The sequence below is a fragment of the Gracilinanus agilis genome, chromosome 2, assembly GCF_016433145.1.
Source record: "Gracilinanus agilis isolate LMUSP501 chromosome 2, AgileGrace, whole genome shotgun sequence".
Classification (NCBI taxonomy): domain Eukaryota; kingdom Metazoa; phylum Chordata; class Mammalia; order Didelphimorphia; family Didelphidae; genus Gracilinanus; species Gracilinanus agilis.
Genome location: NC_058131.1, coordinates 458,959,525 through 458,980,057, shown reverse-complemented (window position 1 = coordinate 458,980,057; position 20,533 = coordinate 458,959,525). Strand labels below are relative to the sequence as shown.

At 35.4% G+C, this 20,533-nt stretch overlaps 1 protein-coding gene across 8 annotated transcripts in view; it reads left to right on the top strand.

Annotated features, from left to right (window-relative positions):
* Positions 1-20,533, top strand: part of GPHN (gephyrin) — a 787,688-nt gene that overhangs the window by 399,243 nt on the left and 367,912 nt on the right. The window lies entirely within an intron of this gene.

Genomic DNA, 20,533 nt, shown 5'->3' with positions numbered 1-20,533 from the left:
TCGCAAAATGTTCTGCAATCCCTCAGTGGTGCTTTGTCCATCTGCTAATGGCCCAATGTTGCCATATCCATTAGCTGCTTCATCTACCTAGAGACTGCCCAGCTTTGCCTATCTGCCATCCTGTCCCCTTCTCTGGCATTACTACCTGCCAAATGCTGTGCTTTCTACCTGCCTGCTATTGCCAAGTCCCTCTGTTGAAAATTGGGTAATACTAAAACCAAATGCTGACTTACCCAGCTTCTATGCTGTCTATTTCCATTTGCTGAATACTTTGTGCCTTTGAGATAGCCTTCTCACTGGATTAGATTGTCTGCTGTTTCATCTACTGGTTTACTGGATATGACTAGTCTTAATTTCCTGGAGATATTATAGTCATCTCCTTTGTCTCCAGCACTGTCCTTTTGCTACTTGCTGATTGGATTATATTGTCTCCTTATGTTCCATTGCATCTGATAACTCACTAGCATTGCTCCCTTTGGCCTTATTGTCCTCTCAATATTTTATTTTCAAAAAAGTTTTTCTAAGCATGATAAAAAGAAATAATAGAAATTTTTAAGAAGCTTGCTATATAATAGTCTAATATTTTTCTTTTAAATTTAGTTTAATTCTTTTTTCTACTTTTTCACTCGATTTTATAGTCACCTTCTTATCCAGAAATAAGGGGCTACTTTTCCAGTTCTTCATTGACTTCCCAATTGTCAGTTGCCTTCCCATATTATGTATTCTGAGTATTTGTTTATGTTTTTATGAAATATTTTTATGGTTTCTCCATTTGCCAAATATTTAAAATTTTTTATTTTTATTATTTATTACATATTATTTATTATTGTTGTTTTATTATTATATTATTATTTTTAAAAATCCTTGAAAGGGAAAATTATTCCTATTTACTTTTGTCCTTTTTAGTAATTCTAGATGAAGTGAATTGGAGTGGTACTCTAGAGATTCTTCTCAAATAAGAATAAATTCAGTCTTATTAATTCTTTGCAGTACAAATCATAATAGTTTTTTGTTACCCTTTCCCTTTCAGGTCATTTCTTTCCTTAGTTTCTCCATAGTTTCTTTATGCTCTATCATTAATACCAAGAATACTTTAATAATCCTTCCCCTATGTCTCTTCCTTTCCTTTTAAATATCTTGTGGGGATAGGGGAAAGAGTTGGCATGTTTGAACATTACTTGCAAAATTTTTCTGGCATCTACAAGGAATATAAAGCATATATTTATTTCTCTACACTGAAGAGTTTGTAGTCTTTTTTATTCAAATTTAGATGCAAGATAAAGGTCAAATATTAGAATCTGTGAAGATCAGCAAGCACAAGACCTAGAAATAACACCCTAATTTTTGGTGACTATTATTTATAAATCTAAATTTAACTTTCTCTAACATAGAATTAAGGGAGAACAAATCTAAAAGGAAAAATAATCTCTAGGGTATTTTACAATGTTGCAAGAATAGATAGGTAAGGCTCTTTTTCCTGTTAAAAGACAGGAAACTGGTCATTGTGGAAGAAGTGCAAAAGATTATTTTTAGTATCTTTCAATTCTTTTATTTGACTTAGTGGAAATAAAATTAATAAATGAAAATAAAATGAAATAAGAAGAATAGGATAGAAATTAGCAACATTCAGTAGTTGAGATCTCATTGAAAAGAAAAGGATATTTGAAATAAAGAAAGAAAAGAAAAAAACAAAAGAATATTAGAGAGCGTAGAGAAAATGAAAGGGTAAGATTTTTAAGGATTCAACTTCTACAAATAAAGAGAAGAGAGAATATAATTAAAATGATGTGAAAGTTGGAAAAGTTGGAGGTATAGGAACAATTAGAGAAAGAGAAAACAGCTTCCTGAGGATGGTGATATTGCTTTGGAGTGGAAGAAGATGATGTTTTAAAGAAGCAAGTATTTAAAGGGAAGAATTCAAGTAAAAAAATAAAGCATAGTGGCTTGAGTCTAAGGAAGTATTCTAGGGAAACTAGAAGGATAAAGAGAATAGAAACAAATATTCAACAATAATCACAGAATGTAAAAAATATAATGATAATAATATAATTCTTTTAATAATGATGATCACAAGATAGATTGTGTTGTCTCATGATGGTTTGATCTGAAGAAGGACTTTTCTTAGTCAAATACACATCCTTATAAATATCCATTGTATTTAAGGTGTAAGGACCAATCAGTTTGTAATACAATATAAAGTGTGATCATCATCATAAAACACAACTAATCAGAAGCAATTATAGTTTCAAACTCTTAGGCCAGACTACATGCTAAATTGAAACAGTACTACAGAGCAAAACAAGATTTGATTGGTGGTCTAGAACAGTGGTCTTTAAACTTTTTTATCATGTACATTTGTTAGTAATTTTTTCCCTTGGTGGATTTACTCAGAATAGGGCTGGAGAGTTTTCTCCTGGCACCCAAATAGCCTTAAGAGGCTAATGCCTAGCCCCAACGGGGAAAGGTGGGAAATTACACAGCTGAGGAAAGTCAAATGGGAGAATATTTGGCTGAAATGAGTAAAGAGTGGGTGTAATTATGTTTCAGACAAGCTCCACAATTGAGTATAAAAGAAAGGAAAAGATTTGATATATATCCTACTTCCAATTGTCCTTTGAAGTTAAGCCATGTCCCATGTCCCATGGCCTCCAATCCTGAGGTTGGAAACCACCAGTTTGTAATACAACTTTGAATGAAAAGAATTCTTGTCTACATAAATTCCAATTAAATGACATTTTTGAGCACCTGAGAGAAGCTTAAAGATGACTTCTACAGTATATAAAAGAGGTGATTTATAATTATAATGATAACATAAATATAGGATGACAGACATTTCAAGCAATAGCCATTCTAATTAAAATAAATAAAAATATGATGGATGTATGGATGGTTGGGTAGATGAATGAATGAGTGAATAAGCATTTACTAAGTACGTAGTTTGGGCCAAGAATTATGCTAAATATTAGAGAGACCAAAAAATGACAATAATAATGATGATGATAATAATAGCTAATAGTTGCTATGTGTTTTACAGATATTATCACATTTGATACTCAAAACAACTCTGTGATATAAATGCTATTTTGATCCCGTTTTATAGTTGAGGAAACTAAGACAAATAGAAGTTAAGTGTCTCTCCCGGTGTGACACAGCTATAAAATGTGAGGCCAGATTTGAACCTAGGTTTTTCTGATTTCAGGTATAGTTCTGTATTTTCTGTGCGACCTTGATGCCTGAGAAAATAAGAAACTTACTTTCTAATGGGGTAAAGGGAAAGAATAAAATGTAATGGGGAGCTAGAAAGTTGTGGGAGGGGAATGGTAAAGGTAAAGAGAGAGCAAAGAATTGTGTAGGGTAGTGGAACAGCCAGGAGAGTAGGTTGAGCTTGAGAGTGAACCTTATGGCTGAGGCTCCTTCAGAAATGGCAGTCTCAGCCAGGATCTTATCAATTTGGAGAGCAAGCTTCATAGATTTAATGAAGTAGTCAGTAAACATTTATTAAATGCTCACTGTGTGCCAGAATACAAATACAGAATAAAAACGTCTCTGCCTTTTAAGGATTTACAATCTAATGAAAAAGACTGCACATCAAAGGAAGTTGAAATGGAAGGGAAGGTGCCCTGTATAGGAACATAATAGAGAAATCTAAAAGGACAATAGCAGAGTAGGAAATGAAGGAAATGAGGCTGGCCTGTGTGCTCTCCTTAAGTGGAAGTTCTGGAAGCAGCTCTCCATTCTTCATTCAAAAGAGCCTCAGGAACCAAGGGCTGAGGAGGTGTGAGGACAAAGGTACATGATCTTGTAGAAGGATGAGATTCCTTCGGAATCTAAAAGAGTGCAGCTAGAACACAGCTATGTTTGGTATTTCTAATTTCTAAAAGCTATAAAAAGTGGTATCCTGTTAAATAATTTCTAGGAGTTCCCTATTATCTCCAGAAAACAAATATAAAATGCCTTGTTTGGCATTTAAAGATTTTCTCAACTAGTTCCTTCCTACCTTTCCAGACTCCTCTACTCCCTACCACATGCTCTGTAATCCAGCCATCCTGATCTATTTGCAGTTATCCACCCAACATCCCATATCCCATCTCTATGCTTATATATTTCCCTAGGCATTGTTACCAATTTCCAAGTCTCAGAATCTGTAGCTTCTTTTAAGATTAAGCTAAAGGATCAACTCCTCCAGAAAGTCTTTCAATCACCTTCCATGTTTTGTGTGTGTGTGTGTGTGTGTGTGTGTGTGTGTGTGTGTGTTTCTTCCCTATTGGCATATAATTTCCTTAAAGTCAAAGTTTCATAATGCTGCCTGGGCAGCATTATGAATATATATATATATATATACATTTAGCATAATAAATGCTGTTTGATTTATCAATTGATTACATTTGGTTATCTACTACTCACAAGATTGCATTCTTTTCTTCTGCCTAATCCTTTGCAAAAATATATCTTTTCATCTGTCCTAAGAGCTTTCAATTCAGAAGTGGGAATTTCTTCTGTACTAATGCTGTTTCTCAAAGAAGGAAGATTACTTGATGCCTATTATAATTTAAATGCCACTTAGGGTGCTTTCATTTTGAAAGCCTACCACATTCAAAGACAGGTTAGTCATTCTATTGGTGGTTATTAAAGTGATCACAAACATTAGATAAAATTGGGCTTGTTTTTTTTATTCCAAAGAATTTAAGAGAGTAGAGTTATAAATAGAAAATAAGCTGTAAGATTGTTTTTGAACAAATAATGAGGAATTTTCCTTGAGTGCAGCTTCTTGTTAAAGGAAATTGTGATTTGCATATATGAATGAGTGAGTGAGTAAAAAAAAAAAGTATTTTCTTCATGCCAAGCACTGTGCTAAGTCATGGAGTTATTAGCAAAGACAATTCCTGTCCTCAAAGAGTTTACATTCGAATGGGAAAATTACATTTAATGGGGTGTGGCTAGGTAGAGGTATTTTGGTTTAGAAAACTTGAAGTATCATAAGTAGAACTTTGGTAGAATAGATTGATGTGCCCTTTCCAGGATCATTGGCAGTATTTATTTGATTATAGTCCCCAGAACTGGAAATCAGAGTGGAAGGGACAGGGAAAACACTACGGAAATGCAGCTGGGAAATAAAAAGGTAAAATGAAGCATGTCTGAGGCTCACAAAGTTTTGGGGATAAAAAGGGTTAAGGCCTCTAAGGCATGGTCTCTGTTCCAAGGTGACACTAATGACATTCTGGAATTTAATTCTACTTCACTGTCAACTGACACTCACTGTCCACAGACACTGCCATATTAATTAGTGTCACTACAAAGTAGAATCCAACACTGACTAGATCAATTAATCATTTGAGCAAGGATTTCATTATTTCACACTCTGCCCTGCTTCTCCTGTCAAAATTGAGGTAGGCCTTCCAACTTTGACAGCAGTTACCTTTCATTCCTGCTGCTCAGTACTTCACAGTCATCCCTTTAAACTTAATAAGATTACTGAGCTATTATATCTTCCATTCTCCTCCTGTTGTACTCAGGTTATTTCAGTCAAAAGTAGAGAAGAACCAAGTTCTTCGCGAAGAAAAAAAGGAACTAAACCAGAAATTACATCCAAATCTAACTTGCTTTTTTCATTAGTCTTTACATCAGATTGGAAATATATTCTGATATGAATTAAAAGTTCCATTTCATTTGTTCACATGATGAAAAAAATTAAGGCAGCAATAAATGACATACAAATGCAAATATTAAGAATCACTGTGTAAAAGACATGGCATGAAAGAGAACAAATGAAAATTTGTGTTTTGTTTCTATTAGATATATTTTTCTTTCCATGTAAGTATCAAAATGGCTTTTTTCTCTTAAAGATTAGGAATGAATATTTATATGTAAGAAAAAAACCAAGAAGAATTAAATACTATTGAAATTCTGTTGTGGAAGAATTAGTCTTAAAAAAAAAAATTATTTCAACTTGATCCTGATCTAAGTCTCAAGTTATTATAGTACAGTAAAAGAGCATTGGATTCAGAATCAAAAAAACAAAGTTCAAATCTTATTTTTGCCACTTGCTGCAAAAGACACATTGGATAAGCCATTTAACTTCTCTAGGTCTCAATTTCTTCATGGATTAAATAATTAAATTGGATGATCTCAGAGTTCTATCTCAGCTCTTAATCTATTATCCTATTATCACTGTCATCACAGTGTATAACAAGGAAATCAAGTTCTTCCCATGTATAAATACCTTTTTTGGAACAATGGCTTTATTAACTCATTCTTTTTTCTTTTCCTATTTATCAGTCATAAGACAGAAGGGTGGCAAGGGCTAGGAAATCAGGGTTAAGTGACTGGCCCAGGATCACACAAACTTAGCAACTCATTCTTCAATAAATTCAGTAAACATTTAGCATTACAATATACAGGTTACTGTTGTAAACTCCAGCAGAAACATATAAATCAAGACAAATTTTGTTCTTCCTTTAAGTAGCCTCCAATTGAGTAGAATAGATATACACAAATAACTGTCATGAAACAATTATAGGGTTATAAGAGAGACAAATATAGTGTTATAGAAGGAGAGCTCAGTTCTAATGAGGAGTCAGGATTAGGACTTAGATGAAAAGAGAACATTTGAGCTAAGTCTTGAAGCTTGATAAAATTTCAGCAAACCAACTGAGGAATAAAAAAGAAGACAGTTTTCTTAATTAAGAAAATGGCACAACAGAGATTCTGAGCATAATCATAAAGCATAAGACTTGTACAAAGCATAGTCCATTTTGCTTGGAACATAATTTTTAGAAAAAGAAATAGCACAAAATACAGAAGAAGAAAAAAGATTGTGCCAAATTGTGGAGGAACTTTATTGAATGTCAGGCTAAATTTAATAGAGATCCATTGGTTTGGAAGAGGGACAAAACTAGAGCAGACAGACCAGATTGGAGACTATTGGAGTGTTCCGGATAAAAAGTAATTAGGCCTTATAATGGAGGGAATGAAAAAGGAAAGGTATTGGGCACAAATGTAAGAAATATTGCTGTGGTCAAATAGCTTCTTGATCTTCAAGCAGCATCTGTAGTCTTAGACTTACATTTTTTCCTTTCCATTTTCTTGTTTGTTTGGTTTTTTTTTATCATTCTTATTGGAAATATACATACTAAAAAGCAGGAGAGCAATACCTATATTCATGACTTTAACAAAGCTATGATTGAAATTATAGAGAATCTATGTCCAAAGTGTTCGGGTGTTTCAGGAATTATCTATTCCTTGCCATATTTAGATTTTAGTCTTGTAGTATTGTAAAGCAGACACATGGACAGAAAGAAAAATACAGGCTTTATCTACCTACAAATATATTAGTATACTTACTGTATACCTTATAGTCTATTAACATATGGTTAAAAATTAATGGAAATTTGAAGACAGCAAGTCAATAAAATATAAACAAATCTTTCCAAATAAATTATTTTTTTCATTTAAAGAACAAAATACAAAATGTGTATTTTGTAATGACAGCTATAATTTTCTCTATAGTCTACTGTTGAATTTTCCATGGTGTTACAATCTAATACTTTGCAACATGATATGAATGTATAATTTATTGGAATGCAACAAATTTGAATTAATTCAAAATAACTCTTTAATCACCTCCCTCATTTCCAGTCAATTACCAAGACCTGTCTATTTACCTTCCTAACATCTTTTTAATGATATCCCCTTCTTCTCTCTAATACTGCCACCATTCTTTTGCAGGTCCTCAAATATGTTGACAATATATTGCAAGAGCCTGCTGGTTGGTTTCCATGTCACAAGTCCCTACTCTAATCTACCCTCCACTCAGTTATCAGAAAAATTTTCTAACCAGGTCACCTCCCTACTCAATAAACTCTAAGGGTTCATATATAAAAACTTCTGTTAAACTATTTCCTGTACCCTCAGTTTTCCAGTATTCTTTTGCCTTACACCCTACCTTATACCCTACCATCCAGTGACACTGACCTCTTTGATAGTCCTAAAACTAAATATTCCATCTCCCAACTCTAGACATTTTCACTGGCTTTCCCCCATGCTTGAAATACTCTCCCTCCTCATCTTTGCCTCTTTGACTTCCCTAACTTCCTTCAAATCTCAGCTAAAATCCCACTTTCTACAAGAAGCATTGCTCAATCCCTCTTAAATATAATTTCTTCCCTCTCGATTATATTCAATATCTTGTAAAATGAATATGAAAGGCGGCATGAGGTGAAGATATGTAGGAAGCATAGAAAAAGCAATCCTACCTAGGTCAGTTAGCTAAATTTATATAAAATGCCCCTGTGATTGTTTTTTGTTTATTTGTTTTAGTTAGCACTAGACCCAGGGCAGTCAGTCTACCAATCCTAGTCACATATAATAGTACATTTCCTACCAGTTGTCATCATCATGCCCCACTAGGAAAAGCTCCTCCAGAGACGTGATGCTTCCTTTTGGTATTCATACTTCATCAGAACCCTCAGTTGCCTCTGTCTCTCTGATTGGAGATCTAGAGAGTAGGGCAAAAACCTCTTCCAAAAGCCCCAATTTAAAGTGGCCTCAAAATCCCAGATAACATTTCATTTTCCACTAGTTGCATTACTTGGCTTCTACTGTACCATCATTATGACCCTCCACCCTCTTCAGTTTTCCTTTTTTGTATTGTATTTCTCCATTAGATTGTAAACCTTTTGGGCAAGGACGTGCTTTCTTTTTAATTATTTGTTTCCCTAGTTTTTAGCATATTGCCTAGAACACTGTAGGCACTTAATAAATGTTTATTAGAATTTATTGTATGCCAAGGGCATCAATCTACACACTCTCACAATTCTACAATTAATTTTTATAGAAACTTTGGTTTCATCTGGATTGGGAGCTGAGTGAGGAACTTCTTCTGTTAATTCAGATTCCTAAATAGTACCTTTTCTAAAAGGAGAGACTGAGGCTGGAGCACTGAGAGGCTCTGTGATAGTGATGTCAAAATCTAACAACCTTTTCTCAGTCCTCCTACTTCTTGACCTCCTTATAGCATTAAACACTGTTCCTAGGCAGGAAGGTGGCAGAGTCAAGAGAGGTAACCCTATATCAAATTAATTTTCAAAGTTTTAGCTGTATGACCTAAGGCAAGTCTCTTTTAAACAGTTTTGCAACTTTGATGTTACATAAATGCAGGCTAATTGGCGATTATCTTCTCTACCTATATTTACTCTGCTCAAAATTTTCCTGACCCTAATCTCTCCAGATTCTCTTCTGATCTGTTTGTCCATCCCTTCTCAGTCTTCTTTTTGTTAGTTCTTTCTCCATGCCAACCCTACTTACCCTACATCCAAAGTTTTATCCAAGGCCCTCTTTGCTTTTCCATTTATGCTATTTCATTTGGTGATTCTCAGCTTCCACTGATTGTATTATCAGTAAGTCAATAAACATTAAGTGCCTAATATGTGTCAGGCACTGTGCAAACCATAGGGGATAAGGAAAGAGGCAAAATTTAGTCTCTGCCTTCAAAGAACTCACAATTTAAAGGGAAAGAAGAAGCAAAAAAATATGTGCAAACAAGATAGATAGACATAGATAAAGAGATAGAGACAGACAGACAGGCAATAACAAAGAGAAGACACTAGAATGAGGAGGACTTAGAAAAGGTTTCTTGTATCTCAGTTGAAGCCCAACAGATTCTGCTCCATCCCTTAACCTTTACTCTGTGTGTGTCTACCTGCCACAGATGTAAACAATATATCCACTCTGCTATCCACTTCTGTTTTGTGGGTGAGTTCATCCCATTTACATTCACAATTATGATTACCATTTATACCTTTTATTTCTGCTCTTCCTCCTTTCACTCTGTCCTTCCTCACAAGTGTTTTGCTTTTAATCAACGCCCCCAATTTCTCCCTCCCTTATATTACTCCCCTCCTTACCACCTAGGAAAGGCTTCCTGTAGAAAATGAGATTTTAATTAGATCTTAAAGGAGAGTGAATGCAGTAGACAGAGATGAAGAGAGAGAGAACAATCCAGGCACAGAGGAGAGCCAGAGAAAACACCTGAAACAGAGATAGAGAGTCTACAAGAATAGTGAAAAGGCTATTATCAATACAGTGGTATTGAAGTAGTATACAGTGGTACAGTGGCAGTGCAAAAGGCAAGAGGGAGCTAAATTATAAAGGGCCTTGAATACCAAACAGAAGATTTTGCATTTGATTCTAAAGGTGATTAGGAATTACTGGAGTTGATTGAGTGGGAAGGTGACATGGTCAGATCTGTGTTACAGGAAAATCACTCCGGTGAGTGAATGGAAGACACATCATGGTGGATAGAGGCTTGAAGTAGGCAAATGCATTAGCAAACTTTTGTCATAGTCCAGGTATAAGCTGTTGAGGGCCTATACCAGAGTGGTGGGAGTGTCGGAGGAGAAAAGATATATTTGATAGACTTTACAAAGGTGAAATTGACAGGCCTTGGTTAAAGATTACATAATTGGGGATGGACATGTGTGAGAAATAATGAGGAATTAAGGATGACTCCTATGGTGCAAACCTGCGAAACTAGAAAGATAGCATTGTCTTCTAGAGTAATAAGGAGGTAGGAGGTAGAAAGAGGGTTTAGGGAGAAAGATAATGAGTTCAGTTTTGGACATATTGAGTTTAAGATGTCTACTAGAAATTGAGCTTAAAATGTCTGAAAGGTAATTAGAGATGCAAAATTGAAGATCCACAGAGAATTTCAGGCAGAAGTGATACATTTGAGAATCTTCAGCATAGAGATAGTATTAAATCCATGGGACCTAATAAGATCACCAAGTGAAATAGTATAGAGGAAGAAGACAAGACAAATCCAGATAGAATCCTGTAGGTTATTTTTGGTTAGAGAGTGTGATCTGAATGAGACTCTAGCATAGTCAACTGAGAAGTAGTCAGATAGGTAGGAGAACCAAAAGAGAGTGGTATCCTGAAAACCAAGAGATAACAACAGGAACAACAATAAACATTACATAGCATTATATGAGTCAGGCAGTGTCTTGTACCTTTAAGTGCCTGATAATTATCTCATTTGATCCTAACAACAACTCTGAGAGGTAGGTGCTGTTATTATCCCCATTTTACAAATGAGGAAACAAAGGTAAAAAGAGAGATTTAGCCCAGGATTATACAAATAGTGTTTCAGATCAGATGAAGGAAAAGAATATGACAAAGTGTCAAAGGATATAGAGAGGTTGCAGAGATATGACTGCTAAAAGTTCACTGGATTAGGTAATTAAGAAATCATTGGTAATTTTGGTGAAAGTAGTGTCAGTGGAAGGATGAGGTTGGAAATTAAACTGTAAATTTTAAGAAAAGAATTAGGAGAGAGAATGTGGAGGCACATATTATTGATAGCCTTTACAAGGAGTTTAGCTACAAAGGCAGAAGAGCTATCAGACAATAATTAGCAGTGATGACAAGATCAAATGAGAGGCTTTTTTTTGGGGGGGGGGTGTTAAACCCTTACCTTCCATCTTAGAATAAGTACTATGTATTCTAAGGTAGAAGAGCGGTAAGGACTAGGCAATGGGGGTTAAATGACTTGCCCAGGGTCACACAGCTAGGAAGTGTCTGAGGCCAGATTTGAGCCCAGGACCTCCCATCTCTGAGCCTGGCTTCTCAATCCACTGAGTCACCCAACTGTCCCCTAAGTGAAGGTTTTTTGAGAAGATATGGGCATATTTGTAAGCATTGAGGAGTGAGGTAGTAGTGGAGAGACTGAAAATAAGTAATGGAGAGGGAATCACAGAAGGGACATTTTCTTGAAGAAGACATCATGGAATGGAATTGGTTAAACAAATAGAGGGTTTCGCCTTGATAAAGAGTAAAGCTACTTCATTATGTGAGACATAAGTGAAGGAAGAGATAGTAACAGAAGGTATAGCATATAAGTGACAAGAGATGAGGAAGAGGAGAAAAAAGCAAAGTCATGGTAAATGGCCCAAGTTTTTTCTGTAATATATGAAACAAGGCTCTCACCTTGGCTCTGTAGAGAGCGGGTAGGAGTACAGAAGGTTTGGAATGAGATTAAATAGTTTGGAAGAATCACTATGGAAATTGGGAGAGTTGAGTTGATGAGGGAGGTATAGTAGGATTGCCTTGCAGTATTGAGGACCAGTTGAGCTTGTGTAACATAAATTTACAGTGAGCTCAATCAGAATGGTTGCATGGTTTTCTCCACCTTTGCTTAAGAGCCCATATATAAGAGAACCAGGACTAAGGCAAGGCACAATTGCAAAATGATTGGAAACTCAAGGGAAGAAGACAGTGTAGAATTGAATTGGTTCACCAAGTAGTCAAGATAAGGAAAAGAAGACAGAAGGGTAGGGGAGAAGATCTGGTAGAGAAGTGAGAGAAAAAGCTAAAAGATTATGATCAGACAAGGAGATTTCAGAATTCTTGAACATGGAGGTAGTATTTTTGGGGGGTTATGTATGGCAAAATCAAAGGTATGACCATCCTTGTATGTAGCTCATGAGAGGAGCTACTGCTCATGAGAAGTGAGTAGGCTGAGGAACTGAGTGGTTAGCATGTGTACATATGTTATGTCCATATATCAATATGCATATGCACATATGTATAATTTTATGTATGCTATGTGTGTTCTGCTACCTACCACATGTAGATGGATCAGATATCAGTCTACAGTAGAGGTTATCATCTCTGCCTTTCTAATACTTTGATGTAGATATATAGCCCTGATCCCTTTCCTAAGCTATTGTCTCCCATCACTAACAGCCTCTTGGAAATCTTAAATTCTTTGTTCCCAAAACATCTCAAACTCATCCAAAACAGGACTGAGGTACTTTCCCACTAGACTCTTCCCTCCTCCAGATTTCTTTATTACTTCTGAAGGGATCATCATCCACCCAGTCACCCAAACTTGCAACTTCAGTGTCATCCTTAACTTCTCATTATCACTTACCCCATGTATCTAATCATTTATCATATCTTTTCATTTCTAACTTAAAAACATCTCCTATGTATCTCATTCTCTCCACTCACAGAGCTTCTACCCTGGTTCAGAGCTTCATAGCCTCTTGTTAGGACTAATGCAATATTCTTCTAATTGATCATCCTGACTCAAGTCTTTCTCCACTCTAATCCATCTTCCACTCAAAAATTATTTTCCTAAAGCAAATGCCTTCCCATGTTACCTTTCCTACTCAGTAAATTGCAGTGGCTCTCTATTGCCTCTTGAATTGAATACAAACTCTTTATTTTACATGCCTTTCTAGTTTTATTGTACTTTATTCACTCTACAACCAGATCCACTGGCTTTTACTATTCCTCACACATAACCCTTCATGCCCTGGTTTCATATTTTGAATACTTTTTAAATTCAATTCTATGGCTGAAATTCACTCCCATTTCACTTTTAACCTCTTAGTTTTCCTGGCTTCCTTCATATCTCTGCTCAGATCCTACTTTCTGCAGGAGGCCTTTCCTACCCTACCCCCCAACTTGGTAGTACCTTTCCTTTTGGACAGCAGGAACTATTTTTACCTTTTGTTTCACTAGTATTTTAGTATTTAGTAAAATGTCTAGCACATAGTAGGTTCTAAATCTTTTTTTTATGATTGATTGACTTTCCTAGGGTCACACAATCAGTATGTGTCAGAGTTAGGACTTGAACTTAGGTCTTCATGGCTGCAAAGCTAGCTCTCTATCCAGTACACAGTGCTATCTCTCAAAGCTAAATATAAAAATAACTAATTATCTTCACCAGTATTAATACAAGATGTGTGATCACTGATTGTACTCAATTATAATTTGAAGGTGAAGCATGATTACTGTTGTCATGTTTGTGTTGAATCAGAAGTTATGTGGTGATTATGGCAATGATTAGGTTTGTAGTTTCTATCCATCTCACTATGCTTCCTTTCTATATGTATTCATAGTTTTTAATCACTGGAAGAGAGATGGAAGCTTAATTTGATTGTTCTAAGATGAAATGCATTCTGTTTTCCAACTTATTGCCTTTCTCAATTTCAACTAGAAATTGGAAGGCTGAATAGCTGTCACTTTTAATAATGAATTACTTAGTTCTGCCAACTTTAGTCTGGGTATACTGGGGGGCTTCTAGTCTAGGCTATTTAGATTTCAAATACTTAATTCTTAATCTGAGTTATTAATCCCAGATTTCATGTGAGCTTAAAAATATATAGTTTCTTTGAATTTCTTGGAATTTGTTTACTGAAGCTTTCAAGGGGTAGAGATCATATACTCCAAAATCATTTCCATTCAGATAGAAATGACTAATGATAATGCTAATACCTAATATAGAAGTCTATCCATAGTTATCCATCCTATATCTAGCTACATAAATATAGATAGGCTTTTGGGAAGATTATATAAAAAAATAACTGCTAAGGAACTAAGAGTTGGTATTGTCACATGTCATAAATGAACAACTATGTTAATATGTGTTCCTTATGAAGAAGGCAGGTAATCTTGAGTCTGTGGACCTTAGAAAGCAATTATAACAGTTACAATTTAAGAATGAGAAGAAATGATTGGTCCCCTTGCTAATAGAACTTATTTTAGGAGCATAAGAACTTTCAACTTATTCTACTGATTTTTCCTTCTATGAACATGAATAGTAGAGATTTTATTACATTTGTTCATATCAGAAGTAAATGAAATAATGCTTTTAATGACAGAAAAGGATAGTAATTTCCTTTTTACCCAAACTACAACAAGAAATAAAGTGTCAAAGTAATGCTACAAGATCAGTAAGTAAATGTTCATGACCTAAAAAGCAAAATGAATAGTTATAGTGCATCTTTTGCTAGGAAAATCATAAAGGTTAATTTCTTGGAGATTAAAATAAGGAATCCAAAATTATATGGCTATAGCATACCTAGTTTGTATTAAATTTCTTGTTTATATCCTCTCCTAAATTATCAATATACTTTTAGTTTGTTTTCCAAGGTAATTACCATTTCAATTTGTTTACCACAAATTTAAAGAATCACACTTCATTTCATAATTCAGATAATTAATATAGCCTATATAAACAATTCTTTGGTAGAACTGACCTCTTTAAATTCAAACATATTTGCCTTTTCTACATTTTCCCCCGAACCTAGGTCATGTTGACCATCATCATCACTACTCAGATTAAATAACACTTAAATTCATAAAAAAGCAATTTCTTCAAAACAGCCCTCAACAAATACAGACAGTATCCCATTTTACAGATGAGTAAACCAAACTTCAGAGAAGTGAAGTGATTTGTCCATTGTCACACAACTAATAAGCATTCTACCTAGAATTCCAGCCCAGGCCTCTTGACTCTGAGGCAAGCACTGCTTCTATGATACTATACTGTCTCTCAATAGTAATTTTAATATAATCCATGAATCACTTATGCAACTAGCACAAATATCACCCAAACTTATGAGAAAGAATGCTGTCCACACATCCAGAGAAAGAATTGTGGGTATAGAAAAGTAGAAGAAAAACATATGATTGATCACATGGTTCAATGGGGATATGATTGGGGAAGTTGACTTTAAATGATCATTCTTTTGCAAATATTAATAATATGGAAATAGGTCTTGATCAATGATACATGTAAAACCCAATGGAATTGCTCATCGGCTCCATGAGGGGGAAGGGAGGGAAAGAACAGGAATCATGTGACCATGGAAAAATATTCTTAATTAATCAAATAAATAAATACATTTTTTCAAAAGAAAAAAAAACAAATGCCACTCAAATTTTAATAACATGTTTTTCCAATTTTTAAAATAACATTTCTGTTAAAATTGAATACAAAGCCTTTCTAAAGCCCAAGTCTGTATTACCCTGTTTATCCATAACTCAACCAGCATTTCTTAAGTGCCTACTGTGAGCTAATGCATGGAAATATTCAAACAGTCATATGCATTGGTGCTGTCATCAACTTCAATATTCACTGCAGGGATTCAGATCACAATCCATCTTTGTCTTCCCATCCTATCTCTCATCTTCCCATAAGTCCATTGCTGAGGATCCACCCAACATTCTGAAGGTCCTTCTCATTTTCTTGTGATGTCATATGGATATCAGTGGAGCATTAAGCTCATCCCTGACCCTTGACATAGGTCTAGCTCATCTTCTCTCCCTCTCATTCAAATATCTGAATTTTTTTTACTTTTGTTCTTCAGAGTTCCTTATTAGTTATTTGTTACAGCCTGCTTATACCAGTCATGAATCTCTACTCCCTTATTATGTGATATTCATTTTCATTTCAGAGATGTACTAGTGTTTCATGTCTTACAGCCATACAATTAGAATATTGTATTTAAAAGATAAGCCTTTGTTTCCAACAGAAACATGAAGTCAGTAAAGAAAATTTATGATTTCCTGAAGGCAATCCAGTTTCTCACTTTATCCTGTTTAATTAAGACCTATATCTCATCGTTTTTCACAGCCATTTTCCCAGAAAAATCTGTATGTATATTCTGTTCACCTCTTGCCTATATGATTGAAAAAGCCTTCTAATTAGGTCTCTCATCTTCAAGTCTCTTCTCTCCAATCCATTCTCCACTCAATTGCCTCCTCACCTCTATCTCTCAGAGGTCTTAATTACATTCAGAGCTCAGTTCAAATAGCACTTATAAGAGTTCTTACCTGATTCCTCCCTACTTCTAATACCTACCTCCCTTTGTAACCCCAAAATTAATTACCTTGTATGCTTTACCTTTTTTGTTACCCTCATTTAAGGTTTTCTTGGAAAAAGATATGGGAATGGTTTGAAATTTCCTTCTGTAGCTCATTTTATAGTTGAGAAAACCAAGACAAGTAGAGTAAAGTTATTTGCCTAAGATTACACAGCTAATAAGTATCTGAGACCAGATTTGAAATTAGGAAGACTCATCTCTCTCAGTTCAAATCCAGCCTCAAACACTTACTCAGAAACAAAAAGTCCTTGCAATTTAAAGACAACCCACAAAATGAAACTGGAGGAGGTAGGGGGAGGAAAACAGGGAAGGTACTAGATACAAAGACATGATAGAAGAGTCAGAGAAGTCCCAAAGTAGCACAGCCATTTGATGTTCTACAGTGTACATACAGATGTTCTAAAGTGAGTTCCTCCATTGAAGATTTTGGAGTTCATAACTCTTCCTTCAAGAAGAACCCTCTGGTAGTGATGAGGTAGAGTGCCATAGTTGATGTTATCTTGCACAATGAGGTTTTCTTATTAATGAACTTTCTAGGGCCTGTTGAAAAAGTTAGAGAAGTCCCAAATCAATGCAACAAGATTAGAAGTGGAAATAAATGTTTCTAGTGCTGCAGAAAGTCTTCATACTGCTCTCAGTAGATGTGCTTCTCAGTGGGCACTTTGACTGGCCAGGCCTGTTTTTCACTGGATATGATGATATATCTACTGAACCTACTTTGTTAGTTCCTCCAAAAAATAAATATATGCAAACAAGCTACAAACAGTATAAATAGGAAATATTTAACAGAGGGAAAGCATTACAATTAAGAGGATTATAAAAGAGTTCTTGTAGAAGATGAAGCCAGAGAAACCAATAGAAAGACTTGAAGATAGGAGGGGGCTAGGTTATGAAAGTCTTTGAAAGCCAAACAGATAATTTCATATTTGATCCTAGGGGTGATATGGAGTCTATTGAATAAAGGGATGACATGATCAGACCTGATTTTGGTGGCTGAATGGAAGCTGGATCAGAATGGGGAGAGATGAGGCAACTTCTGGGACAAAATGGAGAACATCTTGAGTGACAGGATCATCAGTTAAAGACTTTGGAATGTACCCAGGTGGCGTGAGCTAGGGCCAAAAGACAGTTGGAACCACCTGTATAAATACCCTTGGATTACAGCACACGGGGTCTCAGATTTGAGAGTCCAAGGAAGAGGGTGGTTGAAGGGAGGGTAGGCCATAGATCTGCAATCCAGCATCCATACCTGTGTGACATATGTAATAAAGGAATATTAGGATGTAATAAGGGAATATAGCAGGGAGGTAATAAGGGGATTAGGCTATAGGTAGTAGCTGGCTGTAATATGGAATAAGGCAAGGCAAGGGACCAAAGGCTGGAGGTAATCAAGGGAATAGGCTAGGTAGTAGGGAAACACAGACTGGATACTCAGGTTAGAGACAAAACACTGAAGGGAAACAGTCTGAGCCCTTTAAGTAAAAGAGACACTTTTACAGAGCAAGGTTAGAGCCAGCCAAGAATGGCTTGAAACTGACTAGAGACTACTAGTCAGTTTCACAGGTTCACTAAGAAAGGGACTGGAGGAAGTATTGAAGTTACACTTCCTCCAAAATGGATACCTTCAGCTTCCCTCAAACTCCAGAGAGAATATTGTTCTCTCTCTCCTCCTCCCTCTCTTATTAATCAACTAATGAAATAACCAAAGGGTTTGATTAAAGACAAACGGGGTTTATTGATTTCTAGGGTTGAATGGAAAGGACAGAGAATATTAGGTAACCCTAACAGCTGCCTAGAGAAAGCTTCAGGTGGGGGAAGGGAGGCAGGAATGTGAGACTGAGTAGGGACCAGCCTATTCAGCCCTGAGAGGGTTTGTAGCAAAAGGGGTAGGAAAGTTGGATACAATGATTCAATAGATAAGTTTGTAACAAGGGTAAGCCCTATTTGACTAAATTATCAAGATTTGAAACTAACACTCAGATCTACTCTCCTTTCAAAACTTCTCAGACATTCAGGTAGGGAAAATGAAGATGGGAATAAGGTAGGCTAGGGAGATTCAAAGGAATTAGCTAAATTGACAATTTTTAAAGGAAAAGCTGCAAAATATAGGCCAGGTTTCAATCCAAAGAAGAGCTCAGATTGACCCTGATACTCTCCACGAGTTTCCCAGGGCCAACTGAATTTCCCAAGATTCTAAACCCCTTATTAACTGAAGAAGAACTCTGCAGCAAAAACCTGCAAAACTGTTATGCACCCTCTCTGCACCACAGAATTTAATAGAATATTATTATGCAGTAAAAGTTGGCAAATGGGGGACAGCTGGGTTGCTCAGTAGATTGAGAGTCAGGTGTAGATATGGGAGGTCTTGGTTTCAAATCTGACCTCAGACACTTCCTAGCTGTGTGACTCTGGGCAAATTACTTAGCTAGCCCTTACCACTCTTCTACCTTAAAATCAATACACAGTATTGATTCTAAGATAGAAAGTAATGGTTTAAAAAAAAAGTCCTAACATTGGCAAATGTTAGGAATTCAGAGAAGTATAGGAAGATTTGTGTCAGTTAATGTTGATCGAAATAAGGAAAACCACAAGATCAATATATAAATGATAACTACAACAATATAAAATTTTAAATCACTAAAAAGAAATCATACTTCTTTCATCTCAAAACAAATAAAGTTCCCAAAGAATAGATAATGAAACATACCTCTCTCCTCATGGCAGAAAAACAGTACTACAGCACAGAATGTTTGCATTATGATAATGTAATAATGTAATAATTAGATGTTTATACTTTATTCTTTTTATTTGTCAGAATGTAAAATTCATTTAGGAGAAGAAATTATAGAATCACAGAGAGAGAGAGCATAACTGTTTTTTTTCTCCCAGAAATGATTGGGATGTAAAAAATATCAATGAATTAACTACTGAATCAAACCAAGCAGATGAAAGAAATCTATGCCAGAAATAACACAATTTTGAAGTTACTGAAGACTTGGTTTTCAAGAGATCTAAAAGAAGAGAAGATACCAAAGAACTGGAAACAATCATAAATGGCATTAACATTCAGGAAATAGTAATCCAAAGGAATTCATTAACTAGGACCAGACTAGTTACTAATCATATTTATCTCATCTCTATGAAATCTTTGTTAAAATGATCTAGATATACTTAGGGGATATTTTCATTATCCTTAATGAAAATATAATAAGGTAACAAGGAGACTTTTTACAGTTTTCTACATCAGTAATCATAAAATTAACTTTTAAAAAAGAGAACACAAGATATTGGTATGTTTACTATTTATTATTTTGGTGGGGTTTTTTGGTATGGATCTGTGGTTTCATTGGGTACTCCAAATATGTCTTTCATATAGAGACTCTCAGTGAACACATCTTTCCCTACAACCCCTGGTCTTTTCCCCAACTTTCCTATTATTTTTGAGGTTACCACCATCTTCCTATTCATCCTATCTCTCTCTTTGTCATCCTTGACTCCTCACTCTCAATTCACCTCAAATAAATCAGTGTTTTCATATTTTTTCATTTTTGCTTCCACAGCACCTCTCTTCCACTGCCTTCTCTCCATATATCCAACTGCCACTCTAGTTCAAGCCCTCATCACCTCTTCCCTAAACTTCTATGATAACTTTCTAATTTTTCTCCCTTCCTCAAGACTTTCCTCACTCCAATATGTCCTCCCTAAGTTGCCAGAATGATTTTCCTAAAGTGTGGTTCTGACCATATTACCTACACACATATCCACTGGGTTTATGATTACACACACACACACACACACACACACACATATATATGTATATATATGTGTATATATATATATATATATATATATATATATAT